The 8,652-nt window shown below is 40.4% G+C and overlaps 1 protein-coding gene and 1 pseudogene across 1 annotated transcript in view; both read right to left on the reverse strand.

Moving 5' to 3' along the window:
• The window catches only part of LOC102862811, a 10,330-nt pseudogene extending 9,470 nt beyond the window's left edge, over positions 1–860 (reverse strand).
• ABHD3 (abhydrolase domain containing 3) overlaps positions 1–8,652 on the reverse strand; it is a 71,074-nt gene that overhangs the window by 31,665 nt on the left and 30,757 nt on the right. The window lies entirely within an intron of this gene.

Consider the following 8,652-nt stretch of genomic DNA (forward strand, 5'->3'; position numbering starts at 1 on the left):
AAACTTTCATCCTGCAGGTTTAGCACAAGGTTGTCAGCAGTGAGATAGATACGATTCTGTGATGTGGCGATCGTCTTGGAAATGTTCTGAGCTGCCCGGATCTTTCGCAGCTTGATGTAGCCAGGGTTCTTGCTCAGTGCTTCTCCAAGCATCTTAGCAGCCTCAGCTTCACCCTTGGCCTGTACAATCTTCTGCCGCTGTTCTTGCTTTGCCTTCTCCACCAAGAACTGGGCCCGCTGGGCCTCCTGCTGGGCCACTTGTTTGGCTTCTACAGCAGCAGTATACTCTCAGCTAAAGCTCAGCTCTGTGATGGCTACATCGTCCAGGATAAGGCTGAAGTCCTTGGCCCTCTCTGTCAGTTCCCGTCTGATCAGCAGGGATACCTGAGCCCGCTGGGTGATCAGTTGTGAGGCATTGAACTTGGCCACCACACTCTTGAGCACTTCATTGACGATGGACGGCAACACTCGCTTCTTGTAGTCTAGCCCGAGGCGCTGGTACATGCTGGGAAGTTCCATGGCATTGGGCCGAGACAGAACTCGCAGGGAAATGTTCACCATCTGCAGGTCTTTGGAGCCGGTGGGGGCGGAGATTTTTCGGGGTCTGGCTCGAATGTCATAGATGATGGGGTACTGGAACCAGGGGATTCTGAAGTGCAGGCCCTCGGCCAGGATGGTGTCCTGCTGCACGCCCCCGATCCGATTAAAGAAGATAGCTCTGTGGCCGCCTTCCACAGTGAACACCGACTCGCGCACGCCATAGGCCACGGCGCCGGCCCCCAGCAGCAACTTCAACGCCGTACCCATGCCCCGAGGGCCGGCAGGCAGTCTTCCCGCTAAATCCTTCAAGTTCTGGGCCATGTCCACGCCTGAGGGCGGTGGGCCCGCGGGTCCGAATGGAGTGTCGGCCCCTCTCCACCCCTCCCCAGTTTAAGGATCACACCCTTCACACGAGGGTCCGAGGCCAGCAGTGGCAACGGGAGAAAGTGGATCTCCTTTTTTTTGAAATGAGAATATGAGTCTCTCACAGGCAGTTGGTTAGGTAACTATCTTCTAGATTTCTTGGCACATCCAGGGCTGCATCTGTTTATTTAAATAGATCAGTTGGTATTCCATCAATTCCTTCAGAACAGCTTGAAATTTCTCCTTTTTTACAACTGCCTCTTCACTGTATGCTAGTTGATTAAATTGTTCTGTGTCAGCCAACTCCTTTTGGTACAATGACTTATATTCCTTCCATCTTTTTCTGATGCTTCCTGGATCATTCAATATTCTGCCCATGGCATCTTTAAGTATTGCAACTGGAGGACTGAATTTGTTCTTCAGTTCCTTTAGCTTAAGGAATGTTCCTTTAGACTTTCTGACTCCAGCTTTTTGCACAATTTTTAATACTACTTTGTGTTTTTTTTTGTTTTTTCATGAGCTGCCCTTTGAAATCTGTTCAACTCTTTAACTTCCTGATTTCTACCCTTTGTTTTGGCTTCTTGGTGTTCTAGTGCAATATTTCAGAGTCTCTTTGATCTCAGTCTTTTCTTTCTCTTGTGTCTTTGTAATGCTAAGCTCTCTTCATGGATGATATTCTTGATATTATCCCACAGCTTGTCTAGTCTTCGTTCATTAGTGTTAAAGGCCTCAATCAAACCTGTTCTTGAGACGGTTTTTAAATTCAGGTGAAACAGACTCAAGGCCATATTTTGTAGCCTTGCTTTCATTTTCTTTAAATTTGAACTTGCATATGAGTAGTTGATGATCTGTTCCAAAGTCAGCACCTGGCCTAGTTTTCATAGCTGATATTGGGCTTCTCCAGTGATTTTTTTTCCCCACAGATGTAATCAATTTGATTGTTGTGTAGAGCATCAGGTGAGGTGCATGTATATTATCGCTGTTTGTGTTTTTTAGGAAAGGTATCTGCAATGAAGAGATGATTGATTGCACACAATTCTATCATTCTATCTCGTCTCATTTCTGTCATCTAGTCCATATTTTTTCAACTACTGCCTCCTCTTCTTCCTTGTTCCCAACTTCTGCATTTCACTCACCAGTTATTATTAAGGAATCTTGGTTGTAAGCTGGATCTATTTCAGACTGCAAAATTTGGTCGAAATTTTCTACTTCCTCTTCTTTGGCTTTAGTTGTTGATGCATATATATGAGTGAGAGTGGTATCAACAGGTCTTCCTTGCATGCATAGATTATCCTGTCACTCACAACATTGTTATTTCAGGATGGATCTAGAAATGGTCTTTTAAATCCAAATGTGACTCTATTTTTCCTCACTTTCTCATTCCTGGCATAGTTAATAATATGATTCTGTGACTGAAAATGTCCTATGCCAAATCCATCTCAGCTTGCAATGCCTGATATGTCAATATTTATGCATGCTATCTCTTTTTAAACAACATACAATTTTTCTAAATGCATACTTCATACATTTCACATTCCAGTTAGTAGTGGCCATTTCTACTCTTCATTTTGTGTTTCCCAGTATGAGGGCTCAGCTTCCAGTGCTATAACTAATAGTCTAATTGTGCTCTATTGTTCAGAGTTTTCCAAGACCTGTTATTTCAGAAGTGGATGGCCAATCCTTCTTCCTAGTCTGTTTTAATTCGGAAGCTCAGCTTTGGTACAGTATCTGACAGACAAACATTTTACCCAAAAGAGTAGATGGCAGACAACAAGGCATAAATGTGGCTAAGCTATTAAGAGCATCAACAAGCAAAAACACTTTAACATACAAAACCATTTCCCCAATATCAAAACTGACATATAAATTTGGCATTGGTGTTCCCCTTCCCCAGTTTCTATCCACCTCTTTTGTTGTCCCCCGCCTCCCGCTGTGGATGAGGCCTGACTTAACCCCTGATATGACAGCTCAGGCCTCCAGGCACTTCTGTTCACTCAGTTTCTGCTTCCTGTGACGCTGCTGCTCTGGACCTCTTGGCACACTGTGTTTGGTACTACCTCTTATGGTCCCCGAGGCCTGTTTCCAGATAAGCTTCTGGGTGCCACTCATATACCTCCAGGCCTGGTCCACAACCATGACTCGACTTTCTGTCTCTTCCTCTTTCTCACTGCACTTGAGTCAGAACTGACTGAGCTAACCTGTCGCTGGGTTTCCAAGGCTGTAAACAGCGAAGGAGGACAAGGCCTACTTTTTCCCTTGGAGCAGCTGGCAGATTTGAACTGCCAGAGAGGAGCAACTTTTGGATTAGCAGCCCCATACCCTACAGACTGGGCTTCTAGAGCTTCTTTCTGTCTCTATGGATTTCCACATCTTGGTGTTTCCTAGAAATGGAGTCATACGTAACCCATGGTCCTCTGTGACTGGTTTCTTTTGGTTAGCATAATCTTTTCAGAGTTCTTCCATGCTGTAGCACGCAGCATTCACTTTTCTCATTACAAGTAGTCCCTGACTCACCATGGCATTCTACTGCATGAGGCAGTTCTGATATAAGTTGAATACTTCTCTCTTTCTTGAGTTCCTGCCCCTTCCCCCATTATTATTTTCTTTCACTCTGCAATAATTTGAATATATATCTTAAAACTGAACATCTATTAGTGAACATCTGAAAATTATGCCATCAGCAAACAAATGTGCTGCAATGTGTTACTAACAATGACACACATACACACATGCACAGGATGGTTGTAAGTGCTGTCTGACACATGTTACAACATATGTGACCTAGGTGAAAGAAACCAGTTAGAAATCAGGACATCTGATTCCACTTTCATTCCTTTTTCTGGCCAAATAATATTCCTCTGTATGGAAAGAACACATTTCTGTTTACCAATTTATCATTTGATGTGCATCTGAGTGGCTGATACATTTTGACCATCATGACCATTTGTGTGTCATTTTTTTGTGCTGATATGTTTAATTTCTTTTGGTGGAGGGTAGAATACAGGAGTATATTCTCTTAAGACTGCATAGTGGAATGGACTCAGGGGGAGGGATTGTATAACAATGAAAGAATTTTTCTTTTACTTTTCAAAGAGAAGAGCAAACTGGGGGGGGAGGGGTGGGCAGGGAGAAAAGTACAACAATGAATGAATGGAAATCCAAAGTCTCTGTAAATCTTCATTAAAATTAATAATAATAGAATGTAGCTGCTTCCTGTTGTTATGTACCATTGAGTTAGAGCTGATGATCCATAACTGACCCTCCAGTGGATTTTCACAGGCAGTTAGTCCCATGGGAGGAGGCTGCCCATCTTTCTCCCGCAGAGCAGCTGGTTCATTCGAACCACATACCCTTGGGGAATATAGACAGGAAAGTTTAACTTCTTGAGAAGTTGCCAGAACATTTTCCAAAACAGTTAAGAGGCTTTCCTTGTAGAGACACAGACATCTGTGTGATCCTTTAGCCCAAATCAGAAAGATCTGCGAGAAGCTTTCCATAAAACTCCCTTTGGGCTGGGTTCTTTGGAAATTTCTAAACGAAATGAAGCTTATTCCTAAATTACTAAACCAGTCTCAGTAGTTCCTCAGAAGAAAGTTGGGCAGTCTCCTCTGGTGCTATTTACAGATCCTGAAAAATCCACTGGAGGGTCAGCTATGAGTCAGTTCCCACTCCACAGCAATGTATGGCAATGTGAGAGAAAGTATTAAAAATGAGAAAACTATCAAGGTTATGGGAAATTCCTTATTTGCAGGATTGTCAGGAATCCTTATAAATTCCAAGTATAATTCTAACATACTTCAGCAAGCTCTTTACATCTGCATTTTTTCCTTACTTCTGGGAAAACTGCTTACCCAAATTCCATTTCATCTTTGCTAGCTCTTTTGTGTTAATTTCCGTTAGAGATAGGTACTTCTTATTTGATCTTTGCTGATTCATCTTTTGCTCATTTTATGCTTACTCTACAGTCTTATGTACTCTGGGCCTAAACCCCATTAAATCCTTTCTGTAACTAAAATAAAAACCTCTGAACTAAGCCTGCTTTCACTGAGTCAAGTCCAACTCATGGAGACCCTCTATCATCTTTCTGAGGCTTACGTCATAGTGGAAGACTATCTTTTTTCCTTTGGGAACCTGGTAGATTTGAACTGCCAACCTTCCAGTTTTTACAACCCAACACATTACCAGGGTCTGACCACATTAAATTTTTTTTTGTCACAAGGTAAGGAATAAATAAACACAGCACTCCTCTAGTTTGAAACTGTTCTAAGGCAAAAAAGAGCATTTAGAGTCCTAAGGCAAAAACAAAGATTATCAGGAACTCTAAATATCAAAATTAGTTCTACCAACTAGTACTGGTAATCGTTTTTAGTGTGTGATTCATCTTAAAAGAGTAAGAATCTAAAATATAATTATTATTCTTTTGGAATTACTTTAAAAAGAAATTTAACAGTTGGTACTTCTTGTACCGTAGTCTAATGAGTTCATATAATGTGGATTATAAAAGGCTTATTTTTAATGGTATTTTCGTATTTGCTATTCCATTTGAACTTCGAGCATCTTTGTAAGGCATGTGTGTACATTATTATGAGATAAGGAAATGAGACACAGAAAGGTTCTTTGACTTGTCTCCGGCCACCCAGTTGGAACCTGGCCTTTTTACTGAGTCCGAAGTGCTTTCTGTCACACATACCACTGCTGCTTGCCACACAGTAGCTATAACATCTTAGTTTAAATTAACCATTGCAATATAGATTCTTTGCTAAGGACTTATCAGAATCCAAACCGCTGCATTATTTAAGGCCCCAATCTACTCTTGTTTTCTAGCTTAGAAATCAGTGAATTATTTACATTTCTTTTTAATTTAAAAAAAATTATTAACTATATAACATTCCTTTGTAAGAACTCAAAGTGTTCTAGGGGATTTTTTAACATTCCCATTAAAGTTTAAAAATTACTGAGTTACTGCATTCTTTCTTATTTTTTAAAATGTTTTTTTGGTTGTTGAGACTAATACACAGAAAAACACATCATTTCCAGTTTCTACGTGTACAGCTTAGTGACGTTGATTACATTCTGGAGTTATGACCATTCGCACACTCCTTTTCGGAATAGTTCCTCCTTCATTAACATGGACTTATTGCCCTTAAAGGTTCATTTTATTCTTTAATCTTTCAAGTTGCTATTGCCAATCTGATCCCATATGGATAGAAGTTTTAAAAGAGCATAATGCTCAGTCTAATTAATTAATTAATTAAGCTAAATGATGATTTTATTTTAAGAAAATTTTACGAATATTTTTGGCTTAAGGGCAATAGTTTCAGGACGTTATCTAGTGGCTCTGATTCCATAAGGTGGTTGCTGCATTATTTTAGAGTAAATGTTCACTTAACGTCAAATGTTAAGGATAGAAAATGATCCACATTTATTTTTTTCTATTCCTTCCTATTTGTAGTTTTCTAAGCTCTTCTCTTTTTATGCTATAGGTCTTCCTCCTCTTCTATTCGATAAATGTTCCTAAAAGAATCTTTTTTTTTTTTTCCCCTAAAAGAATCTTAAACCATTTCTAGGCTTCAAATCCCATTATACAAAGTCCAGGTTTCTCTTGAGTATGTTTATCTCTCTGAGGATCACTAGTATATTCAACCATGTACTAGAAAATCCCATCATGGTGATCTAAAAGCGCCCTAGGCAGTTAGAAGAAAATTTGTTATCTCAATACCACCAAAATATCCTGAATTTCCCATTTCAGCAAACATCAGCACTTCTACCAGTTAGCCAAGCTAGAAATGTCACCCAAGAATCCTCTTTACTTGTCAAATATAATCAAAACTGCTTTTTCTACCCCATGAGTACCTTTCATTTTTTTCTCTTTATCCATTCTACATTTACTTTCAGATTCTGGGTAGATCTACAGTAACTGCTTTCTAGTCTCTCAGTTGCCAGCCTCATTGCTTTCCCCTTCTTTTCTATAACCACAGCTGTATTTCTCTTTCTAATACACAGACATGATCAATTAATTTCCCATGTTGAAATTTCAATGCTTCCATGTCACTTCCTAAATAAAGAGAGGCAGTATATAGCAGAATGGTTGAGAACTAAGTACAGTATCTGCACCTGGGTCTGAATCCTGTCTCTGCCTTTTCGGCTGGGCAAGCTTTTTAACCTGTCGGCCCCATTTTCTTCATTTGAAAGATGGGAGTGAGGGTGATTATACTTACCTAACAAATGCAGGCTATTTACATGGATTTCACCTGACGGTATGCATAGGAATCAGATAAATTACCATCTGCTGAAAGAATCGCTGGAGAAGTTCAATATCAGCTGTGAAAACTAGGCCGGGTGCTGATTGTGGAATAGACAAGTTCAAGCTGAAGCTGAGGAAAATGAAATCAAGTCCACAGGAACCAAAATTTGACCTTGAGTCTATCCCACCTGAATTTCAAAAACATCTCAGGAACAGGTTTGAGGCTCTGGACATTAATGAGCGAACAACGGATACTCTGTGGGAGGACATCAAGAATATCATCCAGAAAGAATGCAAAAGGTCATTACAAAGGCAGAGAAGGAAGAAAAGACCAAGATGGATGTCAGAAGAAACTCTAAATATTGCACTGGAGCGCTGAAGAAGCCAAAGCAAAGGGAAGAAATCAAGATATTAAGGAGTTGAACAGAAGGTTTCAGAGGGCAACAAGGCAAGACAAAGTATTACAATGAAATGTGCAAGGAGCTGGAGTCAGAAAATCAAAAGGGCCAAACTCGCTCAGCATTTCTTAAGCTCAAGGAATTGAAGAAGAAATTCAAACCTCAAGTTGCAATACTTATGGATGCTTTGGGCAGAATATTAAATGATGTAGGAAGCATTACAAGAAGATGTAAAGATTATACAGAGTCATTGTCCCAAAAGGAATTGGTGGACACAGAAGAATTTCAGGAAACAACGTATGAGCAAGAGCCTGTGGTGATGTTCAAGCTGCTCTGAAAGAATTGGCAAAAAACTAGGCTCCAGGAATTGATGGCATACTGATTGACATATTTCAACAAACAGATGCTGCCCTGGATGTGCTCAACAAGTTGTGCCAAGAAATCTGGAGGACAACCACCTGGCCTAGGGACTGGAAGGGATCTTTATTTGTTCCCATTCCAAAGAAAGGTGATCTACAGTGTGAAAATTATCGAACAATATCATTGATATCAGCAAGCTTCTGCTGAAGATTATCCAAAAAAGACTGGAACAACACATCAACAGAAAACTGCCTGAAGTGCAGGCTAGATTTAGAAGAGGCCATGGCACTAAGGATATTATAGTTAATATCAGATGGATCTTGGCTGAAAGTAGAGAATACCAGAGGAATGTGTGTGTTTCATTGACCATGTAAGGGCATTTGACTGTGTGGATCACAACAAACTGTGGCTGACTTTGAGAAGAATGGGAATCCCAGAACACTTATCTGTGTTTATGCAAAACTTAGATTATACCATGAGGCAGTAGTCAGAACAGAACAAGGAAACACTGCATGGTTCAAAATTGGGAAGAGTATGTGTCAAAGATGTGTCCTATCTCCATACCTTTTCAATCTATATGCAGAACAGATTATCCAGGAGGTTGGGCTCTATGAGAAGTGTGGCATCAGAATTGGAGGGAGACTTATCAACAGAACCCTGCTTGCTGAAACTGAGGAGGACCTGAAATGCTTGTTGCAGGAAAGTCAAGGATTGCAGCCTTCAATATGGATTGAAGCTCAATGTCAAG

This window comes from Elephantulus edwardii, unplaced genomic scaffold, assembly GCF_000299155.1.
Source record: "Elephantulus edwardii isolate Elephantulus edwardi_28Jun2011 unplaced genomic scaffold, EleEdw1.0 scaffold00307, whole genome shotgun sequence".
Taxonomy (NCBI): domain Eukaryota; kingdom Metazoa; phylum Chordata; class Mammalia; order Macroscelidea; family Macroscelididae; genus Elephantulus; species Elephantulus edwardii.